Here is a 15108-nt window from a genome sequence, read left to right as displayed (position 1 = left end):
GAATGCAGACTTTTGCTGATGCTGGCGTTTTAGAGAAGCTAGCCCAGAGTTTGCTCTGGAGAAGTAAGAAAGACAGAAGCCCAGAGACATTTTAGAGAAAGCCATTTTGAAACCAGAACCCTGGAGGGAAAGATCATCAGATGCCAGCCACATGCCTTCCAAGCAAACAGGTTTTCCAGATACTAAAGGCCTTTCTCCAGTGAAGTTATACTCATGTTTATGTCTCGGTTTGGACACTTTTATGGCTGTAGAATGGTAAATCTGTAACCTAATAAATCCCCTTTATAAAAGCCAATCCATTTCTGGTATTTTGCATAACAGCAGCATTAGCAAACCAGAACACTGACCTAAGAAGTGCCATCTGGTAGAATTAGCCAGTTCCTGTAGCCAAAGCCCCTGTGTCCTCCGACTGTGGTGTCGGATCCTTAGAGCTAACTCTTAGCTAAGCCTCTTATCAACTCCTGGGATAGATTTCTCATTGTTTGCATGTTTCAGCCCAGCTATGATTGTCCTCATAAGGCCACCATTTGACTCTTGAGTTCTTGACCAGTTCTCCGACCCTAACCTGGTCAAGAGCTGTGTTGTCACAGGTGGTCCTCCCGAGGCACAGCCATGGTGGAGAGGTGGTCTACGATCAGCCTTGACCCATCACATGTCATTTCTCACGTGCAGCAGTCATTTGTAGAGGACGCATTTTGCTACAAGTCTGCAAATCTGATCTCATAAATCAGGCTAGAAGAGAGCAACAGCATAGCGTTGTGAGAGTCTTGGTGCTAAAATTTCTGGTGGAAAGCAGTCGACTTTTCATCCCTACATTGCCATCTCCAAAAACGATAAAGAGGTGGTAGGAGCCTCTGGGCCTTCACAAAACAGCAGTTTCTCATTTTGCGCCTGCATTTAGCTGTCAAGATGCAGATCTGGGGTCCATGGGGTAGGCTTGTTTAATCTTTATCCTCTACCCTTGTGCTCTGCCTGACTCATTTGAAATCAGGTGTGTGCTCTTGGGACCATGGCTTTGGGGGAAAATCTTAGTGTGTCTGTGTGGTTCTCCCATCGAGCTCAGAGTTAATGACATTTTTTGTATTTATTTTTTTATGCAAGGTACTTACATGTCATTTTAAATGCTTTGGGGCACTGTTGATGTAGAGGCCTTTAGGAACATAGCCAGACTTCTAACATGACTTCTTATAGTAATAATTCCGCTTTCTGAAGCCACTTCACTGGAAGTTGCATTTTGAGACATTTCTTATAAATCTGTTCTTTTCAAATCACCATGGGAGGACCACCTTCTCCAAAGCCTTAGGACCATAAATAGTCCTGAGAAACTGGCATGGTCTGCACCATGTGACCTCAGTTAGTGTCAGGAAGCCATGCTGACCCGGCCTCAGAGGTCAAGGTCAAGGTCAACTCCCAGCAAATACCAGCTGAGGGTTGGTAGACACAGAGCATAATCTGGAACATGCACTCGCTCATCTTGCAAATCCTCACCCAACTGTAGATGGAAGCAGTCGATGCAAGTCTTGAGAGGGCACCCAATTAATAATCCAGGAGATGTTGAACTTGATGTGACATTTTGAATGATGAGAAACCAGGCAGATCTGGTTGGTCAGAGTCCTCCCTCTAGCAGGTGTGTCTGGAAATCCTCACTCACCTGTAACCTCCTGACTCTTTTTTTTTAAGGATGCTGGGATGAGTTCTAAAAGAAATCCCTGTTCCCAGATTCTGAGGTCAAGGCAGAGGCACCGGGATGACCTGTAGGGCCTGGACGTTGGCACATGGCAGTGTCGGGTGCAGTTGTGCCTGTGGCTGTGGCAGAAGGGAGGAGCAGCTCGGAGCCCTCCGGCCTGGTCCAAAGGAGCGTCTCCCAGAAATGGTCCTGTGAAACCAAACTCAGCTATCATGATCCGTGCATTATTTAATCTAATTCTCATGTGAAATTTCAAATAGGTCCGAGGAGTAGTAAGTGAAAACCAAAAACTCTCCTTTCCATCCACTGATCCTCAGGCCAACTCTTCACTTGTCACCATTAAAATATATCCTTCCAGAAATAGCTTAATCTTGTTTAGACATGTTATGGATATGGATGTGTATGTGTGTATATGTCATATGCATACACACATATTTATTATATATTGTATATTAATAAACTCCAATAAATATGTAATAATGCTTTGAGATATTACATATAGTAGATATATTAATACATATATTATAAATATGTAATAGACATACATTTATTATTTTTAAAACCCAAATGGTATAACAAATTTGCAACTTGCTTTTTTCAATTAATGATATATGTTAGACATCTTTCCCACACAAGTCCCTAGAGCTTGATTTACCTAAAACTTACTACTGAATCATTTTTCAAGCATGAGTTCCTGAGTTCAGGCTTCTGTTTACTTTGGGCAGAAAAGTCGCTGACATAAGAGAGACGGATGGAATTTGGGATCACGATGGAAAGCACCTCCAGGGCGTAAGGGGGTTACCAGAGGAAGGGAAGGTGGGGGTGGGGGTTGGTCAGGAGCAGAGGCTCAGAGCAGAAGCCCCGTGGGCAAGTCCTAGCCGCTGACTGTGCAGGGGCCGGCATTGCCAGGGGGTGGGTGGGTGGGTAGGGGTCCCTGGAGAGGGACTCAGGAGACCCTTGAGGTCCACTCCAGGGAGCTCGAACTTGATCTTGCATGTGATGGGAGCCTTTGGGGGTGTGATCTAGGAAAGCAACCCAGTTGGGTTAGCAGCTCGTTCCTGTAACTGTGAGGAGAATGGACTGGAGGAGAACAAGACGCTATGTTAGGAAGCTGCTGCTATGGTCCAGGCATTAATTAGCCTTAAGATCTGGCCCCTTTCTACCTCTTGGGCTCATCTTCTATGTCTCTGGCTCCCTCTGCTGCTGCCTCGTTGCCTCCTTGTCAGAGGATGCTCCTGCCTCCAAGCATTTGCCCCTGTAGCGGTTTACAGGGGACACCTTGCCCAAGCACTGTACAGTAAATAATTCCCTGACCCATCATTCTCTATGTTCTGAGCCTGCTTTATTACTTTCTTCCCTAGCACGTATCACTACATGACATTATATTTACCAGTTTATTTATTATCTGTTTCTCTCCAATCTGCCCGAGGCTGGTCCTGTGTCTAGTTTGTCTTTTGCTGCCTTCCCAGATCTAGACACTCAAATAAGCATTGGATGAATGAATGAATGAATCAGGGAGAAAACGTACCACACAGGTGAGTTTAGATGCCCAAACAGCGATCTGGGATGAGCAGGGAGAGGTCTAACAGCATGACTCAATACTGCCTTACCAGGCTCCCTGGCAAGCATTGAACTCTTAACTCTCAGCACTGAACACAAGTCTCCTTCACTGGGCTGGGGACATGGTTCATCATTATAAGTGAGTCCCCTGGGAGTCTTGTGACAAGTACACTTTGTAGAGACAGCCCTGCACAGGCAGTTGTGGAGCAACTTAACTCCTGTGAAGACAGACCCAGGGCTTTTTGTCGGTTTGTGCATTGTTCCTCTCTGTGATGACATTGTTCTTGAGTGGTGAATAATTGGAGCCTCGGGGCCACCTCTCATTTTGTGGATAAGCAGGGCTCTGACTCCACACTCTAGGTGGAGCAACAGAGACAAAAAACAGAACATTGCAATGCACTAGCCCAAACCAAGATGTCAATAATTGCTTGACATTCTGGAAAGCAGATGCTCGCTGGTGAATCCTTTTCCCAGTGGGTGCAAAAGTGATTCAACAATGGCTGCCTTTTATGGGAGATATACCTGAAAGGAATGAAAAGACCCAGGAAAGCTGGACGCTTTTGTCCAGTTTGGGGTGCAGGGCAGCCATATCGTCAATTTCATATTACTAGCAACCTTCATGCTAACTCCTGAGAAGGTGACATTGAAAGCTATGACATCTTATTTTTCCTCTCTCATCTGGATAACAGCTGATGTAAAGGGTTTTATTCCCCAGATGACCCCATAAATTGGAGGACTTCACTGAAACACAGTCCCACATCAGAAATCTTAGAAAGCAGAGATTCCATGAAACTGTAGGAAAAGGAGGGAGCCCTCAGAAATTCTCAACCGAAGGTGCCACTCCCAGAGTCTCTCTAGGTGACTCACAAGCAACTAGAGAACCATCACCAAGGATTAGCTATAGATAAGGATGGGGGAGATGTCAGGGCAGGTAATAGCTTTCCCTCAACTGGAATGCCTAGTGACTGACTGTGGAGACCTTCAGTACCTTGTAAATATATTGAAAGGGAAGTGGGGGTGAAAAACATAATTCTTGAGAGTTTTCTGTCATCAGTATTTTGATAGACACTTTTCATGTTTTGCATTTAATTTTCCCAACCAACCCTACAAGACAGATATCATTGCCCAGTTTCATAGATGAGGAAACTATGGTTTGGAGAGGTTAAAAAAAATTTCCCAAAGTCAGACAGCTAAAAAATGGTGGGACTGGGCTTTTAGTTCATACTTCCCCTCCGTATGAGTGTAACACATAGGTTTGTGTAGGTGCTTTAAGGAGAATTATTTTGAGTGGATGATGATGTTGATGCTGATTAGATGCCCAAGCACTAATATTTCTTTCCTTAGAGGAAAAAATAAGTTTGTTTCTAATTTTCAAAAAGGATTGGCGGAAAATTTGGATCCATATGATATTGTGCTGGTTTCCTCTTGTGTATTCTAAGCACCTTGGAAAACATTGAGAACTCTAACCCAGGGCTATTGACGGCTTGAAGGCTTTGGACTCTGATGACTAATGGCATGAAACCAGCTTTTGTGTTGCCTCCATGCAAAAAGAAAGGGAGTCTCTTCCCCTGAGGCCATATGACCCTATGTTAAGGGTCTTCAGCAAGGCAAACTGGGGGAACACCATAACTCACAAATCCATGCATGAATTGAGGTGTCAGAGAACAGAGTTTGGGGCTGGAAGAAAGCCAGAATGTTATGGGAGAATCATTGAAGGAAAGTGTCACCGAGGAGGTAAGCCCCCAAACCTACATATAAGGGTCACATAAATTCTTGGCACTGCAAAATATGTAAGCTCAGGAAAGACTCAGCAGGCCTTAGGGGAAAAAACGGCATCTGGAAGTTGAAGGAGTTGATTTCAGTAGCTACTGTTCAAAGATGGAGAGTTAAACTTTGGAGATTGAGTCCAGTCACCTTAATTTCCTGCTAGAGTAAATTGACAAAAGGACAAAGGCAACACCAGCGTCTCTACAAGGTGTCATTCAAATTGTCTGGATCCAATCAAAATCCCTAGACATGTGAAGAAACAAGAAAATGTTACTCATGCAAGGAGGAGAAAGCCGTCGATAGACATGGAACCTGAGATGATGCAGGTGTTGCAGCTGCCCTGCCATGGTTAGATGTGGCAACAAGGAATTTAAAGCATCTATTATAAGTATGTTCAAGGACTGAATGGAAAACATATACATTATGAAAAACAGGAAATGTCAGTAAAGAAATAGACACTATAGAAAAGAGCCAAGTGGAAATTCTAGCGTAGAACTAGAATAGAAGTTTTTGCAATGTTATATCTGCACTGTCCAAACTATAGCTACTAGTCACATGTGACTAGTGAGCACTTGAAATGTGGCTGTAGTAACTGAGGAACTGAATTTTAATTTAATTTTAATTGATTTTAATTGAAGCAGATACATAGTGACTACTGTATTGGGCAGTACAGCTCTACATCCAAAAGAATATAACTGAAATGATAAATTTCTTGGAGTGATTTCATAGTTGAATAGAAATATAAGAAGAAAGTGTCAGTGAATCTAAAGTTAGCGCAATAGAAATGATCCAGTCAAAGAATGGGGGGGAGGGGGAGGGATGATGTAAAATGAAAAGAATCGTATAGGCCTATGGGACAAAATCAAGCTAAAATGTGTATAATTGGATTACCAGAAGGAAAGAGACAGAAAATGAGGCAGAAAAATATTTGAATAAACAATGACTGAAAGCTCTCCCAATTTGGTGAAAGTATCAGTTTATAGATCCAAGAAGCTCAATGAACTCCAAGCAGGATAAATAAAAGGGAACCACACCTCAGCACATCACAGTCAAACAGCTGGAAGCCAAAGACAAGGAGAAAATCTTGAAAACAGGGAAAAATAGCATATTCCATTAAAAGATGCAAATGTTGACTAAGTTTTCATCAGAGACAAAGGAGACCAGAAGACAGCGGAAAAATAACTTTAACAAATTGAAAGAAAAAACAAACCAACTACCTGCCACCCAGAATTCTATATCCAGTCAAACTCTCTCTCAAAAAATGAAGGCAAAATAAAGACATTTAAAAATAAAACAAAAGCAGAGATTATTTATTTAAAACAGCCATTGACAGACCTGCACTATAAGAAATGACAGAGAAAGTTCTTTAGGCGAAAATGAAATGACACCAGATGGTAATTCAAATCAACAGGAAGGAATAAAGGAATACACTGATGAGTATTTGAGTAAAATATAAAAGACTACATATATTTTTCCTTTCTTCTATTAGTTTCTTTAAAATAACATGTTTTTGCTTAAAACGCTATTGCAGATATTCTAATATAAGGAGATGTAATGTATATGACAATAATAACACAAAGAATGGAGGAGTGGTAAATGGGAGTCGACGGTTGCAAGGCTTCTGTAGTTTATGTGAAATAGTAAAATATTAACTCTAAGTAGATTTTAATAAATTAAGATGCATGTTATAGAATGTAACACTAAAAGCCAAATGAAATACTAAAGTAGATTTAATTACCGCAAAAGGCAGCAGGAAAGGGGCTTCTAAGGAAGAACAGCTGTGAGCAATAGCAAACCAATAGTAAAAAGGCGGATTAAATCCAACCGTATCAATAATTTTATTGAAATAAATGGACTAAACACTCCACTTAAAAAGCAGATATTGTTAGGCTGGATAAAAACGTGAGGCCCACTATACATCTACAAGAGGTGGATTTTAAATGCAAAGACATAAATGGCCTAAAAATAAAAGAATGGAAAATGATATACCATGCAAACACTGAATTATAAGAAAGCTGGAGTGGCCATGTTGATATCTCACAAAGTAGGCTTTAAGACAAGGATGTATCACCCCAGATAAGAGGGACGTTTCATAATGTTAAAGGGGTCAATGCGGTCGCAGTTGATTCGACTGGGGGGGGGTGGCGGCCGGTTGCTAAATCCTAGGCTCCCAGGCTTGCTCTGAGGGTACCGGCGGCGGGGGCTCTTTCCCGGAGGCGAGGGCGAGGCGGGGGACTTGGCCAGGTCCCCGGCGGGGGGGCGTGCAAGGTGTGGAGGGCGGCGAAAAAGAACAGGCAGGACACGGTTCTTTTAGGGTAATAGAAGAAAACTAAGAGAGAGAGAGCTTTATTAGGCGAGAGCACAAGCTTATATTGGGCGATTAGAGGGCGGGGTAGCTGTAGAGGTCGAAGGCTTGGATTGGTTCGGAGAGGGGGCGGAGGTTGATAGACAAGGGGCGGAGGTTGATAGACAAGGGGCGGGAGTTATTCTGGTAACTGCGCATGCGCACTGACGGTGGGGGAGTTGCTCTGGCAATGGGGAGTGTCAGGGGCAAGATAAGGGGGTGGGGAAAAGGCGGTTCCCTCCGGCAAGCCTCCCCTAACGGTGGTATTTTGGGTGAGGAAATGGGGCCTGCCTCCGGCTCCACTTTCCCAGGCCTGGGGGGCAGTGGAGGGCGCTGTCGCCCGTGCCCACCACCCTCCCCAGGGGCTGATCAGGTCCCCCAGCCCAGGCCCGCCAAGTCGAAGCACGTGATCAGTATCCCGCAGGTCAATACATCAGAAAGATGGAACAATTTAAAATGTGTATGAGTCTAATAGCCAAGCTCCAAAATACATGCAGCAAAAGTTAACAGAACTGAAAAGAGAACTAGAGAAATCCACAGTCATAGGTGGAGGTTTTAACACCCTTGCCTTGCTACTTGATAGAATAGTTAATTTGAAAAATCAGCGAGAATATAAAATATCTCAAAGACGCTATCAACTGCCTTGACCTAGTTGATATTTATAGAATCTTACACTCACCAACTGTAGAATACAAATTCTTTCCAAATGTACATAAAACAGTTGAAAGGCATATGATGGGCCATAAGACAAGTCTCAATAATTTTAAAAGATTGAAATCTTACAGAGTACGTTCTCTGACACAGTGGAATTAAATTAGAAATCAATAACAATGCAAAATGTCCTACAGGTTTGGAAAGTAAATAACAGTTCTAAATAACCCATTGGTCAAAAAAAATCACAAAGGAAATTAGACAACATTTCAAACTGAAAGATAATAAAATTATAACATATCAAGATTTGTGAACAGTAGCTAAGTCAATGCTTACAGAAGAATTTATTGCTCTAAGCAGTTATTACAAAGGAATAAAAACTTAAAATAAATGATCTAATTTTCCACATTAAAAAGCTAGAAAAAGACAAGCAAATTAAATCTAAAATAAGTATAAAGAAGAAAATAATACAGAGCAGAAAATAGAAAAAAATTTAGAGGAAATAAATTGAAAAATGGGTTCTTTGGGAAGATAAATAAAATTAATAAACCTCTGGCAAGACTGTGCAAAGGATAAAGAAGGAATAAATTACCAATATTAGGAATGACAAAGGGGGTATCACTGTAGATTTTATACATGTGTAAGGGATAGTAAGGAGTTACCATGAACGACTTCATTCTAAAAGATTTGACAAATTAGATGAAGTGGACTAATTCATTAAAAACAACCAAAAAACTGGAAACAACCCAAATGTCCATCAACAGGAGAATGGCTATGCAGAGCGTGGAATTTGCAGACAGCTGAATACTATCAAACTAATAAAAAGAAATGAATTAGTGATGTACATAATGACAGGAATGAATCTTGTGGAATTATGCTGAGAGGAAGAATGCAGACACAAAAGAGTACATACCGCATGGGTTCATTTATATGAATTTCTGTAACAGGTAAAATGGATTTATGGTGAAGACTATCAGAAGAATGGTTTCCTGACTGGGGAGGGGTGTGTTGACTGAGAAGGATTACTACAGATCTTTACAGAGAGATGGAAATGGTCTAGATTGTACCAGGAGTTTGGGTCACGTGGATGGATCAATTTGTCACCATCACAGAGCAAAGATTTGTGCATCTTGATGTATATAAATTTTATCTAAAACACCACAGAAATGATAGAGGAGTGGGGGGTGGGAAGAGGACTAAATGAAACAAGAATGGCCTGATGTTGAAAATTGTTGAAGCTGTGTGATAGGTACGTAGGTAATTCGTTATGCTGTTCTGTTTATTTGCATATATCAGATGTTTTTTAATAATAAAAAGGTTAAAGAAAAAAAATGCATGGTGGCCTTACATTTTTTTGGCTGCAGGCCATGCCGGAAGTGATATAAGAAGCATCTTCCCTGAATGAAGACACGGTTCCACCAGCGTTAGTTTTCTGCTTTCCCTCTTGGCCGTTTGAAGGCTCCTGCAAGAACTGTAGTAGCCAGAGGCATCTTGCCAGGAATTGTCTGAAAATGGCACACCCCTGGGCTTTGCTGTCATGTCAGGAGCCAAGATCCACCGGCGCTGGGGATGGGAGCGCCTCTGACAGGCTCCAGGCTTCTGCCTGACAGAGCTGTGCACTGACACTTCCTCAAGGTGACCCGTCCTCTGCAGAGCTGGAGCTGTGCATCCGGGAATCTGAGAGCAACCGGGGTGGGAGCTGGTCTGGGCTGGGCTGCAGAGCTGTCCCTGCCCGCTGGTCCCTGCTCTCAAGAGCTCTCAGTGTTAGAAGCGGCTTCTCACATTTCTGTGACCTGGGGTGATGCCGTCCCTTGTTTGGGACCTTTTTTTGCACTATTCATTGTCACTGTCAATTTGGGTTCACTCCAAGAGAACTTTCTCATTTTTGCCCTCCTAACAGAGTAACCCCCAAACAAAGCATCCCAGGAATTCCACAATTCCCACTGAGGGGAAGGAGAAGGCAAGGCTCAGCAATGCAAAAAGCAACCATTCCCCCTTGGCTACAGATTCCATTTGTGAAATTCAAATCTATGCACAATGATCCTAAGTAAATGGCTAAACAAAGACAGACTTGCCACGCTAGTGAGAACAGTTCTTTATGTAATCCCACAAAGTTGACCAAATACCAAGTCTTAAGTGATGCTGGGAGAACCTCGATTGATTTTACTCTGCAAGGGTTTGTCCTTCCTGCCCACGCCTCTCTCGGCCCCAAGCCCACGGCTGCCGGGAACTCAGCACACTTTGCTTTCCTGCCTTCACTTAGCTCACACCAAGGTGGAATTAAGCCATTTTAACAGGTGCAATGCTCCCTGGCCCCTCACCCCCTGGGGAAGGTGCATCTTTTTTTAAATTTGAAAAATACTATGTAAGTAAAGAAGTAAATACTAAACTGTTTAAGAAAACATGTACAAATTAAGAATTGAAAGCTCACACCTCCAATCCCATCCACTCTCCCACTCCCAGGCCCACCCAAGTAACACCCGAAAACTGCTTAGTGCATTTTTAGTGCATTTACATCCTGAGGTTTTTCTTTTTTGGGTTCTAGTGGGGCAAAAAAAAAAAAAAAAAAGATAAACCCAAGGAAGTTAAGTCAGCACAAACTCTGCAGTGAGGCTCTCCCTCCTCTCTTCCTGCCCCGGCAGTCATTTTAATCTCAGGGTATGTCCGCAAGGAGCTGGAGGGGGGTAGCTGTAGCCGAAGGTTTCCCTGTAGAGCTGGAGACTTGATCCTGCCTGCTGTTGCTAGAGGGTTCTTATCCACGGTATCAAAAAAAGACAGAGGGAGGAAGCCGGCCAGGGTGAGCAGGCCACCATGAGATTGTACTTTATTGTGGCAAACTGCTCCTTTAATTTCTGTGACAGAGTACCACGGGCTCCCAGGCCATGGCCTTTCTGGAGGCCATTACAGAAGTCAAATTTGGTTCAGTCAAGAGGCATCATAGGAGGACTTCATCATCAACTCTACACATAAGGTGACCCCGCAAAGTGCCACACAGAAGCGGATGGGCCCATCCTGCTGGGGTACACGTGGACCCAACCAATGGTGGGGCCCAGAACACGAGGTCCTGGGAGGGATGGAGGGAGAGAGGGCCAAGGGGAAGGGGGAAGTGCAGACCCAGCTCTGGCCTGGCCTGGGCCGGTCGGAATGAGGCAGGAGACTGTGCATCTGGCCTTTGCCTCACTGATGAGCTGTTGGGGCCCCTAAGTCACCCCACTCTGCAACAAAGAACATCTTCAACTCCTGGCTAGAGGCTAGCGGAGCTCAGTGGATCCTTGAACTTGGCTGTTGTATGGGGCTTTGGAAGTCCTCTAGGAAAGAGGCCCAGGGAGATCAATGGGCTTGTCTAAAGTTACAGAGCCAGTCAGTGGCTGAGCTGTCCTTGAACCCATTTCCCCAATTTCGCCCCCCAATCCAGTGTTTGTTGTGCTAAAGAAGCTTGAGAGGAGAAAGAAGAAATGGGAGGAGAGAGGAGAGGCACTCAACAGTTCATTCTAGGGGTGCCTGCCATCTTTGGGGGTGAAACCCTAGAGTTCTAGTGGAACTCCAAGGAACCTTCCACTGGTAGGGGGATGTACCATATGCATGAGTCCTCTGTTCCTGGAGACAGTCTCTGGGGGTCAGTGCCTGCAGGGACACTGTGGGTTCAGTTGGCGTTTTGGTGATGATGAGCAGGCCTGGGGCTACAGAAGAATTGGAAAATGGGCTTGAGAAATAATTGGCCCAAGTTGGAGAGACCTGTGCTCTCACTGCAGCTCTGCCACTAATGCACTCGGGGACCCTCTGCAAGGCCTGGTTTCTTCTCCCTCACCATCGTCATCATCGCCTATGGTTATTAAGTGCTTGCTATATGGAAAGCCCCATGCCAGGTGTTTTAAGTGGTTCACGTCATTTGGTTTTCGCGGCAACCTATGATGCGGTGCTATTATCACCCCTATTTTGCAGATCACGGAACTCTACAATTAGGTGCTGCACTTTCTAGGGTCTCTCCAGCTCTGACGCTGGAGGATTCTGCACTGCTTTGTTGATTTGGCTTAACTGGGCCAGAGCATGAGGGAACAGGGTCTGTTCTGCACCCCTTTCAAGGGCATATCTGAGAAAGCCTGGAACTTTCTGGCAATTTCTGGGGGTTTCTGGATCACTGGCATTCTCCTTGCTCCATCTGCCCCTGGAAACCAGGGTCAGGGGTCCAGGACATGACTCCAGTGTAGAAAAGGCCTGGGCTGCCAGTGGGATCTCAATTCTGCACCAACCATGGACCCTCTCTAGGGCCCCTTTACCCCCTCTTCTGTGACGTGGAGCAGGCTCCTGCCACAACCGTGCCATCTTCCCACTAAGTGGGGCTCTCTGGGAAGACCACTGGACATTTCCCTATCATCTGAAAAGGACTAGCACTTGGGGACTGTGGCAGTTTGAAGCTGTTATGTACCCCCAGGAAAGGCCTTGTTCTTTTAATCCATTCCTGGGGGTGCAGACCTATTGTGGTTGGGACCTTTTGATAAAGTTGTTTCAGTTGAGATGTGACGCACCCAGTTCAAGGTGGGTCTCAATCCTTTACTGGAGTCCTTTATAAGAAGATAAAACACATAGAGATGAAATTAAGAGAAACTCACTGCAAAAGGCCCAGAGAAGCTGAAAGGAAGCCACTGAAACCAGAAGCTGGAAGCAATGAAACCAGGAGAGAAGGAGCAGCAGACGCGGCCATGGGCCTGGTCATGGGACAGAGGAGCCCAAGCTCGCCGGTAGCCGGTCTTCAGAGAAGGTGCTGTCCTGTTGATGCTGTAAATTGGACATTTTCATGGCCTAAGAACTGTGAATTGTAAGTTAATAAACCCCATTGTAAAAGCCAACCCATTTCTGGCGTATTGCATTTCGTCAGCTTTAGCAAAACAGGGACTTTCTCAGAAAGGGGAATGTTTTAGTCTCCTAGCTGCTAAAACAAATACCATACAATGGGTCGGTTTAAACAATGGGAATTTATTGGCTCATAGTCTTGAAGCTAGGAGAGGTCCAAAATAGAGGTGTCAGCAGGGAGATGCTGGCGATGCTTTCTTTCCAAAGACTGTGGAGTCCTGGGACTGGCGACTGGCGATCTTGGTACTTGGCTTTTCTGTCATGTGGCGATGGACACGGTGGCATCTTCTCCTTTCTCTTCCAGTTCTGTCAACTTTCATTTTTTGGCTGCTCCCTGCGGCTTCCCTCTGTATGACTTTCACTCTGCTTATAATCTGGGTTACAATCCACTCCAGTTGAGCCACACCTTAACTGAAGTAACGTCCTGAAGAGATCTTATTTACGATGGTCCACTCCCACCAGAATGCAGACCAAGACTAAGAATACGTCCAAACTGGGAGCCATGATTCAATCCACCACAGGGCAGACATGTGGGGCAGTGACTGGTAGATGTGCTGGCCTGGCTCCAGACAAGCCCCAGTCTCCCCCTGCCCCCTGCCACCAAAGGACACAAGCCAGGACATGTGTTCCAAGAAGCATTGCTATGGAGCTGCCCTTGCCAGAATGTCCCCCCATTCCCACCCTGCAACTAGGGTGACCCGGGGTGGGGGTGGGGGCTGCTGCATGCTTGCTGCTCACCAGCCCTGCAGTAGCTGCCAAGGAAGTCATAATGGACACTTCCCAGTCCTTACTCAGGAATAACTTAGGGACTAAGAGGGTGATGGTGGTAGGTTCCCACATGCACCCGTGGCAGTGAAATGGCTGAAAGCATATAGGAATATTGCACAAGCTGAATTTACTGCACACCAAGAAGATGCCCAAAAAAGAAGGAGATAATTACGGGGTGGAAATAATCCAGGAAGTTGTCTTAGAGGAAGTGAGTTTTCAGCCAGATTTTAAAAGTCACTCACATCCACCCATCCCTCCTTTTCTCCCTCCCTTCAACTCTCCATCCAACCATCCATCCATCCTTGCTTCAATCCATCCATCTGTCCTTCCATCCTATTGACTGATGCCTTCACTGTTCTCCCATCTGTGCTAAGGCCCAGGGAAAAGTGTGCTGATTGAGTGACTGATTCATTCATTCATTCATAACACAAACCCAAAGCTGAGAATCTACTTGTCGTGGACAGTTGAACATGCTTGCAGTGATACAGGGATGGGGGAATTTTGTCAATAAAGGCTCTGCATCAGGATGTAAGGTGGAATACAGGCAGGGCAATGAAAGGCATCCACATTCTTTCTCCACTGTCCTTTTTTTGGAGAATGATCAAGTGAGGTTCTAGGATGCAAAATGCTGGCCTGTGTGCATTCTTACACAGGTTTAAGCTTGGGTAGTTTATGGCTGCTCATTCAAGAAATACTTATTAAGAACCTTCTGTGGGTCCTGCACTGTGCTACGTGCTTTGGGCAGTGGCGGAGACAGGAAACAGTTCATGACAGTCCTCAGAATTACCCTAGAGATCTCAGTTTTGTTGATGGCTATGCTCAAACCCCACCTGCCTAACCTGAGGGCGCCGCCTTCGTGGACCTCGGCACACTCTCTGGTGGCAGCACCTGGGAGCTGGTGTGCACCGCCAGAGCCTCAGCAGTACTTGCTTCATGAATGGGTGTGTGAACGAGAATGTGCACAACAGGGTGTGTGTGGATGAGTGTGTATGGATGAATGCATGTGAGTGTGTTTCTGTATGCTAATGAGCATGTGCCTGTGGGTGTATGAGTGACTACATGAGTGTGTGAATGTAAATGAGTGTGTTTGCATGTGTTTGTATGCCTGTGTGTGCACAAACGAGTGTGTGAATGAGAATGTGCATGAGTGTGTGTGAGCATGAATGAGTGTGTGTGAGTGAATGCATCGTGTGTGTGTGAATGTAAATGAGCATCTGTGTGTCTGTGTGTGCCTGTGTGTTGAATGTGTGTGAATGAGAAAGTGAACTGAGTATGCATGAGCATCTCTGTGTGTATATGTCTGTGTGTATGTGTGTGAGTGTGATTAGTGGAGGTGCATAAGTGAATGTGTGTGTGTCTGTATGTGTGAATAGTAGGGTGTCTGTGAATGTGTGTGCATGTGTAAATGAGTGTGTCTGCGCGATGGTGTGTGTATTTGTGCCTGTGTGTGAGTGCGTGTGCACGTGCAGGACCTTCCCGG

Source organism: Choloepus didactylus, chromosome 18 (assembly GCF_015220235.1).
Source record: "Choloepus didactylus isolate mChoDid1 chromosome 18, mChoDid1.pri, whole genome shotgun sequence".
NCBI lineage: Eukaryota > Metazoa > Chordata > Mammalia > Pilosa > Megalonychidae > Choloepus > Choloepus didactylus.
Note: the sequence above shows the minus strand (reverse complement) of the source record.